This window comes from Micromys minutus, assembly GCF_963924665.1.
Source record: "Micromys minutus genome assembly, chromosome: X".
Taxonomy (NCBI): Eukaryota; Metazoa; Chordata; class Mammalia; order Rodentia; family Muridae; genus Micromys; species Micromys minutus.
In genome coordinates this window covers 117,147,147-117,160,523 of record NC_137970.1, presented here as the reverse complement: position 1 = coordinate 117,160,523, position 13,377 = coordinate 117,147,147, and positions in this window count along the sequence as shown.

Genomic DNA, 13,377 nt, shown 5'->3' with positions numbered 1-13,377 from the left:
GAAGATGGTCTGTTTCTTTTCGATTTTCTAATAAGTACACTAAGCCCCATTCAAATATGCCACCTGTGGAGGCAGTGGTGTCATAATTGCTTACCCAACACTTCCATTACAAATTGTTGTCCTAGTGAAGTATATTTTATGGGCAGGTAGTCGCCAAGTTATTTGAATGAGATAGAGCTTTCTAGTGTTGACGAATTATTCCTTTATTACTTCTTCTGTCTCCACAGAGTCTCAGACCCAAAGTCTGGATTGAAAATAAAGCTTTATTTAACAAGGGTTCTTAAATTTACACTTTGAAAATTACTTTATTTGAAGATCACTACAGAGTTATATAATAATACTAAGCCAAAGCAAGAATTGAATTGAAGTAACTGAAAGCCAAATTAGGGCACCTACATCTTCAAAACATAACACCCAACAGAAATGAAATGGAGCAATTGTAAACCTTGTCCACATATCTTGCGTCTTGAAATAATTCACTAAACTATAAATTTTGCTTCTCTCCCTCGTGTTTTGTCAATACTGTAATAACAACATTGCCAATAACACATGTAAAAGGGAAGTTTATAGACAGAGACAATACTCATTGAGATATTGTCATTATTTATATGTCTCACAAATTGAAACTTAAATGCAAGGTGAAATCAATAAAATAAGAAGAAATCAATGCTCAGTTTATTCTTAAAGATACCTCACTAGAGAATAACTTCAAAACTATAGGTTTACAATTTAGTAAGAGCAAAAGATTCAGAATATCTTGTATTTAAGCACTCACTGCTAATATAACACTGGAATTTTTAAAGGCTTAAATGTGTGTATGTCTTTATGCACAAATGCATGTGTGTTTACGTACATTGTCAAACATCAAAATAAATTAAAAACTATACCTCACAGTTCATAGCTAAAAAAATTTTAACATTCACTGGAGAAAAATTTATTCAGCCATATTTAAATTCATTGCCTAGATGAAGCTTTGTATTTATATTAAAATCTAAAAGCCCTGAATAACATATCATTATGTAAGCTTTTTCCAACAAATTCTCCCCAACTTAGTATAATTTTCTAAATATCACTTTTTCAAAGTGATGAGAAAAAATATCCCAGTCAAATGAAAAGATACTTTCACTTTGAGTTTTCCTTCATATGCTGCATGGGATGAAAATACCAGAGCTTACTCTAGAGCAGTAAGATAGTTACAAAAAAACTCAAGGATCAAGAGCTGAAATTACTGTGGTAGTTTTCAATTTGTTTTTGCCTTTCTGTGAATTTCAGATGGAAATTTCTTTAACCTACTTTTCTTTTGTTCTTTTTATTTGGTTATTATTAGACAAAGTATATAAGTTTGGGGAAAATGTTGAGGATTTCTTGGCATAAAAATGATGATAAGTAGAATCTTTGTCACTTTTTAGATATGGGGCCTTTAATAAAGTTACAATATATTCTTCTATAAAATATTATTAATAATAGAGCCCACTGTATTTGGCTATGATCAAAGTTTACTGAGATAACTGATATAAGTTTTCAATAACATCTGATACATTAGGCTTTCATTGAAGTTAAGGATTTCCATTACTTGAACTAATTACCATCACTAACTACCACCACCACAACTGTTGCTACACACTATACTACTGTGTGAAAAAAAAAAAAAAAAAAAAAAACAATGGTGTATTGAGAAAGAAATTGATTGCCTTTCTTGGAGTGGAAAGAAGGCATTACTAAATGGAGGAAACAATTTATGTAGTTATATTTAGTTGACTATACATAAAATCTAACATCATCTTCCACATTATTATGGATTCCTTTCAAGCAGCTTTTTGAACATTTGTTTGATATCAGTGATAAATGATTCTACTAGTTCTTATAAGGTTTATTAAGATATTGGGTAGAATAACAATTATTTCTTTTTCAAGTGAGGGAGGACAAACATCCTAAATGATATGTGTGATATGATCACTAAACTATTTTTAACCTCTGCCATTTGTATTGGGGCTCCTTTGCCTCACTGCACTGAACAAGTACCTGTGTCTTAGGGAAAAGGCCATATACTATTAAAATATATTAACAATGATCACATTAAGCACTGAAGTAGAATTAAAGACAACTGTTTCATCTACAGGTAAAGATTTCACTAGGGTTTAAGAAAAAAGAGTATAGTTAGTAACCATTTGTGAATTATTGCTATATTATAAAAACATAGTTAAAATGTTCAAAGACAAAGATAAAAAAATATAGGAAAGGTTGTAAAATTCTTCATGGAGATGACCAAAAGTCTATTTGTTTTGACCAATTTTCCAAAATTAATTTAACAATACTCAGTTATGTTACTTTTTTTATGAGAGGTTGTGTGTTTTGAGAAAGAATGAGGAAAAGAAACAGAGAAGAAACATCCTACAGGTTAACAGGATATAGCAGAAAAGAAAAACCAGTCCTAGAAAAATAGGCTATGCTTACACTCAAACTATCATTTATTCATTCACAAGTATATCATTTCAACTTTAAGAAGGGTTTTGCCTTTCTTGAAGTGCTGTTAAGAGAATTCTTCCCAGAAGCACACACTTTAAATCTCCTGGTATAAGATTTGTATGTTGGAACATTAAGAATGTTTGTAAAAATCCCTAAAATTAACATTATCAAAATTGTAGAAACTTAAAAATGTTTTAAAAACTAGGGAATTCATATTTAAGAAAAAATAAGAGTTTCTGTAAAGAAGCAAGCCTTTTTCAGGTTGAGCTTCACCTTTGTTCATTCTACACCATCTACTTTTGTGGGAATCTTGAAAATCAATAACTTTACTATGATGATGGTTGTGAAAGCAAGTGTTGCAGATGTCAGGAGAGTAGAAAGGAAATGTTTGTACTTTGACAAATCCCCAGAGAGAAAGGACTGTTGGGGGTTGACCTCATTAGCAGCATCCTGAAAATCCTGCTTAATAAATTTATTTCGATTTTCTCAGAATTACCAGTGGTCAAATTCATATTATAAGGTACATACTTATTGAAAGTAATCAGACACAATTTTTAAAACCTTTTACCAGCTTACAGTGATAGTACTAGTAGAAGAAAGACATCAAAAGGAAAAGATAGAATGTCTGGGGAATGACATTCATAGAAATCATTGAAAACATTTCTGAAAGTATTTATAACTACCTGTTGAAAGCTCTCACCTGACAATATTCTCGATATTGTTGTGATGACAATAAAATTTTACCTAGCTTTGGAGAAGACAAACTTTCAAACCAGATCATGAAGAATAAAAATGACTCAAATAGATAGGCTAAGATAGTACAAAGCTGATTTCTAGGAACTTAGTCGGAAGGTTAATGGGGCGTTAGGATTCAATGATTGTAAATTTTCATTGCTGCTAAATTAATAAATTATTTTAGCTTTAAACACAGTATAGAAAATTTAACTAACAATATCATATATCATTTCAGATTTTAACATGGTGGATTGAATGTGCTTTCTTGCCATAAACAAAATAATAAACACAAGGGAAAAACAGAAAAGGCCAATACTTAAGGAAATCTCTATGTCTGTTACTTTTTATTTGGTGTAGATATCTGTACTGTTCAAACTTATGATATTTTCCACATTTTAATTAGGTATTTTTATGTCAATCATAATTCAATAGGTGTTTTAAAAATAATCCAAATTGTAAGAATTCCATTTACATTGACAATTATACCCAGTCATGTCTTTTTTATCCTAGAACTTCAGGTTATCCAGCCTCCGGTTCCTGGCCTTCCAGGTAGTGACAGGCATATTTTTCCTCTTCGGCTGCTCTTCTTTAAAGGAAAATGAAAGAGCAGTGGGATCTGGGGAAGAGCAGAGGTGGGGAAGGGTCAACTTGTAAGAGAGGTAGGATGAGAAACTTCACTCAGAATATAATACATGAAAGATGAATAAATAAATATATTTTAATAAAAATGTATTTGCTTTTAAACCTTGTAACTGCTGTTTTCAAAATGAAATAGTGCTGATGTATAGAGAGCTATATAGGACAAGGGAATTCATTTTGCAATACAGATATCACCTCAATATTCATCATCAATTGTTTTAATGAAATTTTTCAATATAATATAAGGTAAAAAGAATATTTTTCAATATGGTCCTGTGACAGATAAGCATCCATATGCAGCTATTTAAGTCATAGAGAAGAACTAATTTATAACAAATCATTGACCAAAATTTAGAGGGTAATAACAAAATTATCAGAATAGATCTTCATATTGATTATTTTAAGATGAACAGGGCATTATTAGATATTGTACCAAAAAGGCAAACAAAAGCAAAGAACTCAGCTGCTGTACTATATCAAACGTAAAACCACTTGCCCTTTTAAAATTATCAAGAATGTAAAATGTAATTCCAAAATAGAACATTTTTACTAAGGGTATATATAATAGAGAATCAATATATAAAACATTGTATGTACTTAACTTAAATTACAAGACATGTAATTAAGATGAATACTGAAATTCATCTTTCTTTAATAAATATATGTAACATTAGAGATAAGCAATCAAACCAAAGTGATTAATACTGTACTTACTAGATTACAAATAAAATGATTAAGTAATAGAGAAAAATCACAACTTTGACATTAATGCTAATAAGATCATGCCTTAGGGTTTTATTTTCTGCCAAGACACACCATGACAATGGCAAACCCTATAAAGAAAAGACTTACCTGAGGCTGGCTCACAATTCAGAGGTTTATTCTCTTATTATCATGGAGAAAAAAAATGGCAACATACAGGCAGACATGGTATTGGAGAAGAAACTTAGAGCTCTACATCCTGATCTGCAGATAGCACGAGACCATCACACTAAGCCTAGCTTAAACATATGAGATCTCAATGTGTGACCTGCACTGATATGCCTCCTCCAAGGCCACACCTAAACTAACAAGGACACTTGTACTAATAGTGTCCCTCCCTATGGGCCTGTGGGAAGCATTTTTTTTGCAAACCACCATATCTATAGAGAGTAATTGATTGCTTACTTCTGCGCCGATGCTCCTATCATCTAGTCCTAGTAATAGCTGTCCTCATAGATGCTTATTTGTTTGAGAAATCTTTTCTCATCCTTCTCGTGCAGCTTTTATGTATGAAAGGTGCATATTCCTGATCATTTTAGTTTTCCTTGTGGGAGTATTTATTAAACACACACACGTACACACACAGGCACACACACATACACACAGAGAGAGAGAGAGAGAGAGAGAGAGAGAGAGAGAGAGAGAAGGAGAAAGAGAGAGAGAGAGAGAGAGAGAGAGAGAGAGAGAGAGAGAGAGAGAGAGAGAGAGAGAGAGAGAAGGAGAGAGAAGTGGGGCAGGGAGTTATAGAATAATCTCTTCTTTCAATTTTACATTGCTGAGGGTCACATAGGTTTTCCAGCTAAAGAAAGGTTGTATTAGGCTACTAATCAAAATACAACCTAAAGGCTAGAAGGAAATAATAGACGTAGATATGCTAGAAACTCAAGTATTTGGACACTAAAATGTAGTTTCAGTATTGAACAAGAGTGCCTCTCTGTCACCTCTACTTTTCCTTCTCTTCATTTGGAGTAGATTTGAATAAAGGCCTTTTAAACTGCTAGGTCCACTTGGGAATACTTTTGCAATCTCAGGCATGCATTTACAGCTCACTGAGTTTTTCCATTGGTAGCTTAATTCATGCCCCAGTAGTTTATTTAACATTTTTTTGTTCTTAAAACACAGTGTCATCTGTTTGAAACTATTGTTTTAGTTGTTCACTGAGTTCTTGCCTGAATAATTTGACATACTCAGCAGCTCTGTTTAAAGAAAGGGCTCTGTTTAAGGTCTTTTCTTCTTTGGAGGCATAATGTGTGTCAGAGGGGAATTAGGAAGGAATTACCATTGTTTAATGAATACTAAAGTAAAAAAAGGATTAAACATCTCTACAAATAGCCAAATCCCACAGGCCTCTTGATTTTAAAAATTGTGGAAGTTAATTATATAGTGTAATTAAATTATTTTAATTCAATTTTAAACTTTGTTTCATGAATAGAAAAATATTCATTGTTATGAATAGGGATACATTTCTTTCAGTTGACCCCTCCTTTGGGATATATGAAAATTTGTCATTTAAATATGAACAATAAGGGAACATTTATTTCAAATTAATTCTGCAGACATTACCTGTTTCAATTCCTATATTCTGTAATTTTTGGTAAGGGCAAAATTTAGCATTTAGAAGTCATTCTGTTGACGTGAAGCTGAATTAAACCTTTTAAGTTTGGTCTGGAAATCATAGTTGCTTTGACTGGTAAATGTTCTGGCTACCATCCTGACAACCTGTCTTCTCCCCCTATAATGTACATACTAGATAAAGTAAACCAACCTTTGTAAATTATTTTCTGACCTCCACAAAAACATGTACATGCACACACATACACCTCAATAATAAAAAAGTTGGCTCAGAATAATTATGTAGTCATTTCAGAGTAATGAACACAAATGTATTGCTTTTTGTTTCATATAGTTCCCAGGAGACACTTACAAGTCAGTTCTAAATTGATTTTATAAAATACTCACATGTTTCATACTGCTATGGAACTATTAATACAGCTTGGAAAGTTGCTGTAAAACAATACAATGATTGAATAAAAGTACAACTGAGTCTTAAACATATTACCTATATACCAAAGTTAATAGTTTTTCTCTAGATCTCAGTTACCTCATCTAAAACATTAGGAGTTAGGCTAGATTTGGGGCAAAAAGAATGAAAACTGCAGGCCACATAAAATAAAAGAAAAAGATTCTAGTGAATAGAACTGGAAAAGGTGTGGATGTTATGTTAAAATATTTTAAAAGATAATTCTGGCTGTTGTAAAGTAAATGAATCTCCAAATGAGTGTATGAGATGTGTGGTAAAATAAGATGAAGGAAATGGCAACCTCATAAGAAGACCAACAGTTTCAGTTGTAACCCTGGGAGTTCCCTGAGACTAAGCCACCCACCAAGAGCATACAAAGGCTGCCCAAGGCCCCCTCCCTAGCACATATGTATCAGAGGTCTGCCCTGTCTGGCCCCTGTGGGAGAGGATTACCTACTTCTATAGAGACTTGATGCCCCAGAGAAAGGAGATGCCACGGGTTGGGGGTGGGAGATGAAGTAAAGAACTCTGAGAGGGAGGACCAGGAGGAAGGCAACATTTGGCATGTAAACAAATAAAATAATTAATTTTAAAAATCTAAATTAATGAACAAATCAGGAAAAATAAGGAAATTATTGGTTATGTAATTTGTTTGGAATAGCAAGGAAAAACACATAGTTCTTTAAGACAAAATATAGATATATATTTAATGTTTACATTAAGCAAGAAGGATGAAAGTATATTCCACTTTCAGGCTTCAGCAGATGTGCCAATCATATATGAGGAATAGTAGGACAATGTTTGAATCGATGGTGATAAAGCTCTTATTTTCAGTCAAGGATATTCTTAAATTGAAATGAACAAAATATCTAAAGTTGTCTTATACTTATGGGCTCACTGTTAGAGGAAAAAATAGTCCAAAAGACACAAATATAATGTTGATCAGTAGAGGTGAGACTCAAAGAAGAATAAAAACCACATTAGATTTCTCTTCTCTACTTTTTTCTGGGAATCACAAAAATCACATTAATGAAAAAAATCTCCCTATACACATAGTCAAGAAATCAGGACTCATATAAGAAATTTAACCTTAGCTGTGATAGCTGGAAACTCACTTCTTTTCTATGGGACCTGTACTTGCTGGTTTTGTGTGTCAACTTGATACAAGCAGGAATTATCACAAAGAAAGGAGCCTCCCTTGAGGAAATGCCTCTATAAGATCCAGCTGTAAGGCATTTTCTCAATAGTGAACAAGTGCGGCAGGTCCCATTGTGAGTGGCCCCATTCCTGGGCTGGTAGTCCTGGGTTCCATAAGAAAGCAGGCTGAGCAAGCCAGGGAAAGCAATCTAGTAAGCAACATCCCTCCATGGCCTCTGCATCAGCTCTGCCTCCAAATTCCTGCCCTGTATGAGTTCCTGTCCTGACTTCCTTAGGTGATGAACAGCAATGTGGAAGTGTAAGATGAATGAACCTGTCCTTCCCCAACTTGCTTTGTGGTTGTGATGTTTTTTGTAGGAATACAAACCCTGACTTTAGACAGGACCTATAATTATAAAGTGAGAGAAGAAAATGTACTCAAGAGAAGGTGAGATTTCCACAAGATCTATTGCTTTCTTCTACAAAAATTCAATGAAGATATTAAAATATTCAGAAAGAAAAATATAATTTTGTGGATAAGCATCACATAAGCGGGGCTAATTAACGTAAGTCCTACTCTGCTGATGTCATCTCCAGGGTTTTAGAGTGTGGCAAACTTTACTCTGAAATAAGATGAAATAAAATAATAATATTCTCAGGTACAACAGATTCATGTTTATATTGGTAGGTAAGAATAAAGTGGAAATATCAAGATGATAGCTCCTTCAGATACCTTTCCTGAATTTGAGGGGATACGAGATTTCCTCTTAATATCATCAGTGAATATTCTAACATGCCATTTTTAAAGCTACTATTAAATATATATTCTCTAAATGATATAATGAATTAATACACTGAAAACTGTATATACATTGTCTTTATCATTCACTTAAGGGGAAGAAACAAACCCATATACGAATTGAAAGAAATAAAATAACAAATATCTAACTATATGGCAGGCCAGTGGTGTAATGAACAGAGTCTGACTACAGATCAGTAGAATACAGGAACAAAGTTTGGAGCAGAGACTGAAGGAAAGGCCAGCCAGAGACTGCCCCACCCAAGATCCATCCTATATGCAGCCACCAAACACAAACACTATTGCTGATACCAAGAAGTGCTTGCTGACAGGAACCTGATATGCTGAAAGGATCCTGACATGATTGTCTCCTGAGAGGCTCTACCGGAGCCTTACTAATACAGATAACGATGTTTGTAGCCAACCATCGAACTGAGCATGGGGATCCCAATGGAGGAGTTTGAGAAAAGACTGAAGGAGTTGAAGGTGTTTGCAACCCCAGAGGAAAAACAACAATACCAACCAACCCACCTTCCCAGAGTTCCCAGGGACAAAAACACCAACCAAGGAGTACGCATGGAGGGACTCATGGCTCCAGCAGCTTATGTAGCAGAGGATGGCATTGTAAGACATCAATGGGAGAAAAATCTCATGGTCCTGTGAAGGCTCATTTCCCCAGTGTAGGGGAATACCAGGCTGTTGAGGTGGGAGTGGGTGGGTGGGAGGGGAGGATCCTCATAGAAGCAGGGTGAAGGGGTCATCGGAAAGTGGGGGACCAGGAAAAAATATAATGTTTGAAATGTAAATAAATAAAAATATCCAATCAAAGGGGGGAAAAGGAATATCTAACTATGACTCAAGTAAAATTTAAACACTAATAGAGAAAAAAAAAGTATTTCTTTATTTTTTCTCAAAAAGTAAAGAGACTGGGCAATTTAGATACTGTAGGAATGAGGACAGGAAAGAAGCCAGCAATAGTCACAGTGCCATTATGAAAATGCTAATATGAAAAGAAATTATAAGCTGTTCTGAGAACCATGAGTATACATAAAGTAATTTTCACTGGATATTTCAAATACTGGCATTGTGATGAAAATACTTTGGTTCATTGTACAGTATTAAAGTGAATTTCAATTTATTGCTTAAATATTGCAAATTTGATTATTTTGAATGTCCTGAGAGAGACAAAATCTGTCAGTTTACAAAGATATGAGGGGAAAATAATTAATAGCTCTAAATACTAGCCCAATATATTTGGATTGGGCAGAATTCACAATACAGACAGAACTCTGAAGAATTTATGAATGTTAAAATGTCAAATACAACAACATTGATTACAGTGGCTAAAGAAGCATGCATGGTTCTCGTTACATCTTTGTTTTAACATCAGGGAAAAATGAAAATATGGTCCTAGATGGCCTTTTGCCTAAGGCCCTTTTGCATATTCTAGTAAATTCAAGTGATTATAAACAAAATAAACTTCATTTTGGTGTAAAGTTTATTTATCCTTTGTGGAAGGTGAGTATAAATATTAGCACTATGTAAATTGAGATTCTCCTGGCGATAAACTTAAATGTGGGACAACAAAACCAAGGATCAAACTTCTGTTTCTATCACAAGGGTGCATTTTTATCAAAAAAAAGTAAAGAAATAATTTACTCCAACACCTATACAGCCTCTTAATAACTACTGAATCATCTAAATGTTTGCCTTAAGTTATTATATAACACTACATTAAAATTTTGGTTTTCTCATAAAGCAATACCCCTGATATTCTGTGCAATTTTGCAAAAATTAATTTGGTAATGTTATGATATAAGGGGCAATTATCAAAAATGTAATTTAATATTTAAAATATTGAAAAACAACAGTGATGTGACCTCTGGTATGGGGTCAATCTACCAGGAGTCACATCTTAAAGAAAACTTAGTTTCCCTATCTCAGGGCTTTCAAATGTTAATAGCTCCTCTGCTAGTGGTGGGACTATCTGTCCCCCTTCCCTTCTCTATGTTAGGACTTTATCTGGCTGGGACTTGTATAAGCCTTGTGTGTACAATCTCAATAACTTAGCTCATAAGTACATCTGACTTATGTCCATAACACACTGATTTCTTTACTAGAATATGCAAAAGGGCCTTAGGCAAAAGGCCTGTTATCCTCCATCTAACCGCTCTTCCTTGAAGACCCCTGAGTTTTGGAGATAGAGGCTTGATATGTATGTTCTATTTAGGGCTAAGGACTACAATATCTTTTGGTCTCTTCACATTGATTTTAATTTTGCATTGCCCTAATTGTACAGACATTAGAACACAAGGATGCTACTAACCTAAACAAATAGTCGTTTGGGATGGTGGGTATTTCAGGCACTCAAGGGTAGCTTAAGACTAATGATGTTTTAATTATTTCCAGAGAAATAAGTGGAATCATGACATGCTCTGCCTGGTTATGCCAATAATTCCAGAGGGTTGAAGGTCTCATTTGCCACCAGGTAATCTGGGATCTTGTTTACAGTCTCTGTCATTGGTCCTTTGTTTCTATTCTTGTTTCTTACACTGATTCCCCTGAGGTCTAGTCTCCACAAACCAGATTTATTTTAAGGGGAATTAGTTAACAGCAGCCCCATATCAAAATCTTGCATGCTTAGAATCAAAATGTACAAGATCGAAGTGGACTATAAGGTATTGCTGGACAAATCTGCTCTAGTTGATCTGATCTTATTCCCACTATTTTCTAACTCTTCTGCATCAGGTTCCCTGGCCTCTCAGCTCTCCTTAGAACAGGACATGATCATTTACATTCTCAGATATAGGTGCTGTTGCTGGTATATATGCTTAGGAAGCTCATTGCTCAGACCACTTCCTAAAGTGATTTAACTTTTGCTCAAAGGCCACCTAAGAATGCCAAAATCAAACTTTGTCTTAATATGCCACAAATGAAAGTTGGATGATTTTGTTTCACTCATAAAATGCATCCCTGCATATCTCAAGTTTCTTTCTCATCTTGATTTTGTTTTAAAGGGAATTATGGAATGCTAGAGAGCAGATTCAGCAGTTAAGATCAAGCAGTACTCTTGCAAAGGACTTGGATTGGGTTCCTAGCACCCAGATCTGGAAGCTTACAATTGTCTGTAACTTTGATTCCAAAATATCCAACACATTTTCTGGATTACACAGACATATTCACTACACATATATACACATTTACACTCACACACACATGCACAAATAATAACAAAAGAAAAACTAATATTTAAAAGAATCTTAGAAAATGCTGAAAGGCCTTGGAGAGAAGGTGATCCAAGTAGCCAGGGGGCAGAGAGATCTCTGCCAAGCATGCACTGAAAGCGCGCTCCTGCCTGCCTGATCCAGGGACCAGGAACCCAGCATTGGGACGTCTGTTCCCACCTGGTGGCTTTGGGGTGCAAACAGGGCTCAGAACAACCGCCACCTGGACCAGCGGAGCCCAGTGAGAAAAAGGACTTGTAATAAGGGGATCCAAGTAACCAGGGGGCTGAGAGATCTCTGCCGAGCATGCACAGAAAGCAGACACCTGCCCTGCCAGACCCAGGGACCAAGAACTCAGCATTGGGACCTCATTCCCAACCGGTGGACTTGGGGTGCAGAACAGGGCTCAGAACAACCGCCACCTGGACCAGCGGAGCCCCAGAGAGAAAGGACTTGTAATAAGGGGATCCAAGTAACCAGGGGGCAGAGAGATCTCTGCTGAGCCTGCACAGAAAGCACGCCCCTGCCCTGCCTGACACAGGGACCAGGAAACCAGCATTGGGACCTCTGTTCCCACCCAGCGGCTTTGGGATGCAGAACAGAACTCGGACCATCCCCCACCTGGAACAGCGGAGATCCAGGGACACAGGCCAGGTACAAGGGAAAGGCAAGAACCTATCACTGACAACAAGATGGCAAAAGGAAAGCGAAAGAGCATATCCCAAAGAAACCAAGACCACCTGGCAACACTAGAACCCAGCTCTCCCATCACAGCAAACAGCAGAATGCAAAACAGTCCAGAAAAAGAAATTCAGGACTGAAATCCTGCATCAAGATGATGATGGGGATCCTTAAACAAGTACAGGAGGAAAAGAATAAAGAATTAGAAGCTTTTAAAGAAGAAACAAGAAAAACACTCAAAAAACTCAAAGAAGTAGAAGAAAACAGAACCAAAGAGATGAAGGAATGGAAGAAGGAATTTAAAACAGAAAAGGACACAATAAAGAAAACACTAAAAGAGACAACTCAAGAAGTAGAAACCCTAAAAAAGAAATCAGGAGTCACAGATGAAAGCATTTCCAACAAACTACAAGAGATAGAAGAGAGAATCTCTGGAGCCGAAGACAACATTGAAAACATAGACAAAACAGTCAGAGAAGATGCAAAAACCAAAAAGCTCCTAACCCAAAATGTCCAGGAGATCCAGGACACAATGAGAAGACCAAACCTAAGGATAATAGGAATAGAAGAGGGAGAAGAATATCAACTAAGAGGCACAGTGAATATCTTCAACAAAATTGTAGAAGAAAACTTCCCTACCCTAAAGAATGAGATGACCACGAGCATAAAAGAAGCCTTCAGAACTCCAAATAGGTTGGACCAGAAAAGAAATTCCTCCCAACACATAATAGTCAAAACACCAAGTGCCCAAAGCAAGGGAAGAATACTAAAAACAATAAGGGAAAAAGGTCAGGTAACATATAAAGGCAGACCAATTAGAATCACACTCGATTTCTCACCAGAGACTATGAAAGCTAGAAGAGCCTGGACAGACATCATGCAGACCCTAAGAAAGCACAAGTGCCAGGCCAAGC